The sequence below is a fragment of the Echinops telfairi genome, unplaced genomic scaffold (genome assembly GCF_000313985.2).
Source record: "Echinops telfairi isolate 266 unplaced genomic scaffold, ASM31398v2 ScPeMD7_7473;HRSCAF=8511, whole genome shotgun sequence".
NCBI classification, from domain to species: Eukaryota; Metazoa; Chordata; class Mammalia; order Afrosoricida; family Tenrecidae; genus Echinops; species Echinops telfairi.
Genome location: NW_022111377.1, coordinates 8,245,981 through 8,253,522, shown reverse-complemented (window position 1 = coordinate 8,253,522; position 7,542 = coordinate 8,245,981). Strand labels below are relative to the sequence as shown.

General features: G+C 39.8%; 1 pseudogene; it reads right to left on the bottom strand.

Annotated features, from left to right (window-relative positions):
- Window positions 1–2,140: 2,140 nt before the first annotated feature.
- On the bottom strand, window positions 2,141–2,493 carry LOC105979539 (annotated as a pseudogene).
- Window positions 2,494–7,542: the final 5,049 nt, after the last annotated feature.

Genomic DNA, 7,542 nt, shown 5'->3' with positions numbered 1-7,542 from the left:
TGGTGGTACATTGAGGAGATTGAAATCCATGAGATGAAACAAAATGTGTATAAATCACTGGATATAAAACTAATGATCTGCTCTGTAAACCTTTCCCTAATTCAAAATAAAGTTAAACAAACAAACATCTGGCATGATTCCATGATCTCTGTAACGAAGATGCATCAGCAAAAGAAAATTCCAGCATGTCTGCTTTCTATATTATGCCAACCCCTAAATTACTGGCATTTGATTTTAACTATAATTATTTATAATGATATAACAAAGCACTCAGGTTGCCTCGCTGTATCGTACGTACATCAGTGTAAGTAGGAGGCAGCTGCTGATCTAAGTTGTGCTGAGTCTTGGCGGAAGAGTGGTCACTCATTGGGTTGCTAATTGCAAGGTCCGCAATTTGAAACCATCAGCAGCTCACACCAAGGGAGGAAGACGGGCTTTCCATTCCAGTAAAGATTTCCAGTCTCAGAAACTCAGAGAGCTGGGCCTACCCTGTGCTGTGTGGCCACTTTGAGTCGTCATCAAGTCCACAGCAGTGGATGTTTGGATTCTACAAGAGTCGCACACATCTGTATGTCCATCTGGCTCCAAGCTTCTATTCTAGCACCTAACTTGTATTGTACTTTCCCTCTGACTAGATAGGGGGCTCCTGGAGGCCAGGGGTTGGGTCTTATTTTCCTTTTTATCTCTTGTGCTGTACCTGACACATAGTATTTGCTAATAAATGTTTGCTGAATGAACAGACAAAGGAATGAACAATCAAATAACTGGAAGTCCTGTCCCCAAAAAGATTGTCCCCAACCACCTATTGATTCCTGCTGCCATCTGCCCCCCACCCCCTCTGTTGTGTCTGTCCACTGGTGCAGGCACTATTGCTCTCTGAACAACTACCTCCAGAGAGAAAAGGCTTTGTTTTTTATTGCTGAGAGTAGAGCAAGCAGTGAGGCTTCTGAAGGAGGTATCTATTTTGGTGTCAAGCAGAAAAGAGTGGGTGATTCCGTGGGCAGATATGGCAATTCCTGAACATGGGGTTGACTCATGCCCAGAAGTGCTCCGAATTTCCTGTTTTGCGGGCTGCTGGGGCAGACTTGAGTCGAAGGCAGTGTTTTCTTTGAAGCACAGTCAAATGCCAGAAAGACAGCCAAGGCTGCCCTTCGAGGGTGGAAAGAGGAAGCAGAGAACCAAGACTCCAAGGACCAGACACGACTTGAAGATGCAGGAGTTGCTGTAGTCCCTGGGTGGTGCAAATGCTTAATGCACTCAGCTGTTAACAGAAAGATTGGAGAGTTGTGTCCACTCAGAGGCACCATGGAAGAAAGCCTCTACTTTTTGAAAGAAAGAGAAGAAGAAACCGGCCCTTGAAAGTTCTGTAGAGCATAGTGCTACTCTGACAGACTTGGGATCGCCATGCGCTGGAATCAATTCAATGGCAACTGGTATAAGGCCACGATGGTTGGGGTCCTATAGGCATGAGCACTATTGATTTCCATAGAGCTCAGGCAGCAGAGTATACTTATTGTGTACATGGTTCTTTGAGAAAGCAAAAAGAAACTTTGTTCGTAACCAGACCTGTATGCGAGGATGTCCAGAAGTTCATAGAAGAAGGGAATGGAAAGATAATGGAATTTTCCCACCAACTTTTTGAAGTTGCTCTGTCCATCTTTGACCTTGAGTAGCAGTTTAGAATTGTAGTCCGAATTGCAGATCAGTGATTAGACTCTTGTGCTATTGAGTCAACTCCAACTCAGAACAAGGCTGCAGGAGAGCTCAGCACCGGCCAGCGGAGTTTTCTGGTCTGTGGTCTTTCCAGGAACACAAATACCTGGGGTTTCCCTCCCGCAGAGCAACTGATTAGAACTAGAACTGATTAGAACTAGAACTAGTTCTAGTTCAAGCACCCAACCTCTGATCAGCAGTCGAGTTCTTAACCATTGTACTCCTGGGAATTAGACGATGTGGGTTCAAATCCTAACCCCTTTCAGAGTGTGTTGTCCTGGAAAACTTACTCAGCCTCCGGGAACCTCAGTTTTGGTGTTACAAAACTTATTTAAGACCCGACTTAATCAGCATGAAAAAAGATTGTGTTTTTCTTTTTAAGAGAACAAATCATTTCATTTATTATTCAAACAAGCGCCATTTGTATTTATTTAGCTTTCTGGCTCTGTGCTTGTGCCTTCAACACTTTCACAGCGATTTTCTGCTCCTCCGTAAGGAAAGCACGCCTGGTCCTGTCTCGGACACACTTAGTGCACATGGACCCACCATAAGCCCTGCGGACGTGTTTTTTTGGTTTTGGACAACCTCATGAGAACTTTGGGTCTCACAGCACGGACCCCTCGAAGTCGGCCTGGGCACACCGCGCATGCAGATGTTGGCACTTTCCCAACCTTTTTTGTATATAAGTAAACAGTTCTGTTACCAGGGGTTCGGAACAGCCTAGTTTTGTTAGAGGCTGTATTGTAGGACAGTCTACCAGTAGGTCAGATGCTGAACCATTTTGAATGCCTGCACACAGCGTCTCCGGAAGAGGAAGAAGGCCAAAAGATTGTGTTTTAACACAGTACCTGGTCAACTGCACAAATGCAACAAGTCTGGGATCAGTAGGGATTAAAATGTTTCCTGGAACAAGACTTGGAACAAATGAGCCTCAAAGGGAGGAAATGGGTATTAGCTTCACAATTAGCACAAGAGCTGGTTTGACAGCTTCCAACTTTGCTCATCTTTCTCTCTTCAGGCTTTAGTGGTTATAGGAACCAATTGCCTTTGTATCACTTCCTTTTGTTTTTTTTTAAAACATACTGCTCAGTTTTCCTCCATTGGGAATAATTACTCAATTGCTTTTAATTTTTTTAAAACATACTGCTCAGTTTTCCCCCAGTGGGAATAACTACTCAATTCCTCCAGTGGAAATAACTACTCAATAACTACTCCTTGTCATAATTCAAGGAGTGTGTGTGTGTGTGTGTGTGTGTGTGTGTTTTGGGGGGAGGGTTGGGAAGAAAAAGGGCAAAACCTCCATCTAAGATATCTGATCCATATCCTTACCCTTGGGCAGGCCTACCTACAGGAAGAGAGATTCCTGATCCCTATCTTTCACCTGTGCTCCCTCTACTTTTCTCCTCCCCGCAACCCATGCCATTCACAATTTGATGCAGTAGAATCTACCTGGGTGGAGCACTACAACCAGAGCTGGGTCCGACGCCCCACCTACTGTGTGGGTCAGATATAAAAGTGAGCAGGCAGGATAGATGCTTTGTGGTATGTGGTTCATTGAAGCTAGGTCAGGGATAAAAAGATTGATGTATGCAAATAAGACTCCGGATCTCTTGGAACATTATCATTTGTCCCTGGTTTGTTCTAACTCATGGCAACCTCACATGTGTCAGAATAGAACCATTCTTCATAAAATTATTATTGGCTGGTTTTTGGAGGTAGATGGCAAGGCTTTCTTCCTAGGCATTCTGGGTGAATGTAACTTCCACGATTTTGATTAGGAGCCAAGGACATTTACTGTTTCCTCACCCAAGAACTGCTTGGTGTGGTTTGTTACTGGGAATACTGATTAAGTGGTCTGTTGTGTCAAGGAATGCTACTAGGGTCCAACATCATCTATCCTACACTAGTGGATTATGATGAGAGGAAGAGCATTTGGATTCTTGTTGGTTTAATCATTTTATTGGGGGCTCCTATAACACTTATCACAATCCATATATACATCCATTGTGTCAGCACATTTGTGCATTTGTTGCCATCATCATTCTCAAAACATTTGCTTTCTATTTGAGCCCTTGATATCAGCTCCTCATTCCGCCCCCTCCCTCATGAACCCTTGATAATTTATAAATTATTATTATTTTGTCATCTCTTACACTGTCCAATGATGCCCTTCACCCACTTTTCTGTTGTCCATGCCCCAGGGAGGAGGTTATGTATAGATCCTTGTAATCAGTTCCCCCTTTCTACCCCACCTTCCCTCCACCCTCCCAGTATCGCCACTCTCATCACTGGTCCTGAAGGAGTCATCTGCCCTGTTTCCAGTTCCTATCTGTACCAGTGTACATCCTCTGGTCTAGCCACATTTGTAAGGTAGAATTGGGATCATGATAGTGGTGGGGAGGAAGCATTTAGGAACTAGAGGAAAGTTGTATGTTTTATCATTGCTACCCTGCACCCTGACTGGCTTGTCTCCTCCCTGTGATCCTTCTGTAAGGGGATGTCCAGTTGCCTACAGATGGTCTTTGGGTCTCCACTCTGCATTCACCCTCATTCACAATGATATGATTTTTGTTCTTTGATGCCTGATACCTGATCCCTTCGACACCTTGTGGTCCCACAGGCTGGTGTGTTCTTCCATGTGGGCTTTGTTGCTTTTGAGCTAGATGGCGCTTGTTTATCTCACTTGAATTCTTTTTGTGTGAGCAAAAATATTTATTGTTATCATTGGAACACTAATATTTAGGGGCTCAAATTGCACAAAAACATGTTTACATACAAGGGGGCCTTTCCTTCTTTTTTATTATGAATCATTTTATTGGGGGCTCTCACACCTCATAACAATCCATACATCAATTGTATCAAGCACATTTGGTGTGTTTGATGCACACATGATGTCATCATTTTCAAAACATTTTCTTTCTACTTGAACCACAAGGGGGCTTTTAAAAGTTCATGGGAAAATTCATTTTTTCTACAAAGTTTTTGAAATTCCCTCATGTATGAAATATAGGGCATTTATTTAATTGTCCTAGTAAGTTATTCACTTTTCTAAGTTAGTTTTTTAGTGGAGCATGATCCGTGTAATATGCAGTATAATGACAATTACACACTATTATTCAAGAAAATTCTCTTAACAAATGCCAAAACCTAGAAGAAATGGACCAATTTCTAGAAGTATATTACCTATGTAAATGAGTGCAGTTTAATATTGCAAACATTAACAGACCCATGACACAAGAAGAAATATATCTGGTCATTAAAAAACTCCCCCAAACAAAAAATGCAGGACCACATTATTTACTGGGGAAATCTATGAAACATTTAGAGAAGAGTTAACACCAGTTCAACACTAACTATTCAAATACTGTAGAATAGGACAGCACGCTATCAATTTCGTTCTATGAAGCATGTATACTCCTAATACCAAAACCAGCCCAAGACATCACAAGAATTGAAACTCAGATGAATATCACTTATGAACATGGATGCTAAAATTCTAGCTAATCGAATTAAAAAACATTTAATAATAATACATCATGGTTAAGTGGAATTTATACCATGAATGCAAGGATGTTCCATATTAGGAAAATAATCAATGTAATCTACCACACAAATAAAGTAAAAGAACTACATGATTATGTCAATTGATGCAGAAAAGACATTCCGTAAAATTCAACATTCATCCTTGATAAAAAATAAACACTCAAAAAAGTAGGAATAGAAGATAAATTCCTCAACATAAAAAAGGCCCTCCATGGAATGCTGTCAGCATTCCTTTTACTGAATGGAGAGAAATGGAAAGCATTCCCACTCTGAGCGAGAACCAGATAGAATTGCCCTTGACTAACACTCTTATTAGTATAGTGTTGGAAGTCTTACTCAGAATTAGTAGACAAAAAGAAAATAAAGGCATGGGAATTGGCAAGGAAGAAGCAAAACTCTGTTGCAGATGCTATGATCTTATATACAGAAAACAAAAGATTTGGCAAAAAATGCTGGAATTATTTGACAACTTTGACAATGTGGAAAGCTATAAATCAGCATACAAAAAAATCAGTAGGTTTCTTTGTATTAAGGAAAAGGACTCTGAAAAGGAAATTTAAAGAGCAAACAATGACTACGTACTCTAATGACTATCTACTAGAATATTATGATGGCAGAGCGGTCATGAGTTGGGCTGCTAACTGTGAAGTAGGCAGTTCAAAGCCACAAGTGGCTCCTGGAGAGAAAGACGAGGCTTTCTACTTCCAGATAGAGCTAAAGTCTCTGAAAATCACAGGGGCAGTTCTACCTTGCCTTATAAGGTCACTATGATCTACATCAACTTGATATACGTGATTTTTGTTTTGTTCTGTTCTGTTTGAGAATGTTCTATTGTCACATTAAAATCAACATATCAAAAATTGAATCCTTTGCATTCCCCACAAATTTGACTTAAAAAAATTTTGTTCTCCTAAGTCTCACTCAGGTTCCAAGCACAAAAGAAAAATAAATTCTGAATAAGTTGTTTTAAAAAACTTACAATAACCACCCCAATAGATAAAATACTTAAGAATAAGCCTAATCAGAGAAAATAAAGATTTATACAAAGAAAACTCCAAAACATTGCTATTAGAAGCCAAAAGACACTTACAAAATGGAAAAGTACCAATGTTCATGGATTGGAAGACTTAATACAGTAAAACGGTTATTATCATTAAAAGCACTCTATAAATTCAATGCAATTCCAAACCAAATTCCAGCACAATTCTCCAAATGAATGGGAAAATAATCACCAACTAAATATGGAAAGGAAGGAAACCTAATATAAACAAAACACTACTGAAAAAGAAACAAAAAAAAAAATAGTAGGCATCTCACTCTTCTGCTTCCAAAACCAATTATTCAGCTGTGCTAATCCAAACAACTTGGTATTGGGACAAAGATAGCTATGTAGACCATTGGCTCAGAACAGAGAACTCAGAAATAAAGCCAAGCAGCTACAAACCTCTGATTTTTTATAACGAAATAAAACACAATGAAAAGAAAAGCGATAGTCTTTTCAACAAATGATGTTGGAAAAATTGGACTTACCTTTGCAAAAGAATGAAATAGACCCATATCTCATACCATATCCAAGATGAATTAAATATTTAAATATGAATCCTAGAACCATAATGATCATCAATGAAAAACAACTAAGCCCCCTAATGCAAGGCACACTACACTACCAAACAAACCATCCGCACTAGAGACAAAACAGGCTTCTGGTGCCGCCTAAAAATATAACATCTATGTTCATCAACAAACTTTATTTAAACAGTAAAAAGAGAACTCACATCCAGGGGATAAAACTGGAAAGGATATAGTGGATAAAGGGCTAATTCCAAAAAAGCTGTAGCAAACTATGACACAATAGAAAGAGAAGGTAAAAAAAAGGACCCAGTGAAAACATGGGCAGAAGACAGGAGCAGACAGTTCACTAAAGATGACCTGCAGTGACCAACAATCATATGAAGAAGTGCTCGAGATCTTCAGCTATAAGAGAATTTCAAATTAAAATGATGAGATGCTGCCTTACAATGGCACTGATGGCTAACTTGAAGGTAAAAATAAAATAAAACACCCCAAACCAGAAAGTAACTAATGCTGGAGAAGATTGGGGAAGTGGGGGGAGATTAGAACACATATATTGCTAGTGCGATTGCAGAATTATTTAGGCACTATGGAAAACAATATGGCATTTTAAACAACTGAATAAAAACACCATATGATGCTGCAAACTCTCTATTCCATATATACCCCAAAGACATAAAGGACAAAATATGAATAGACAAGTGCATACCCATG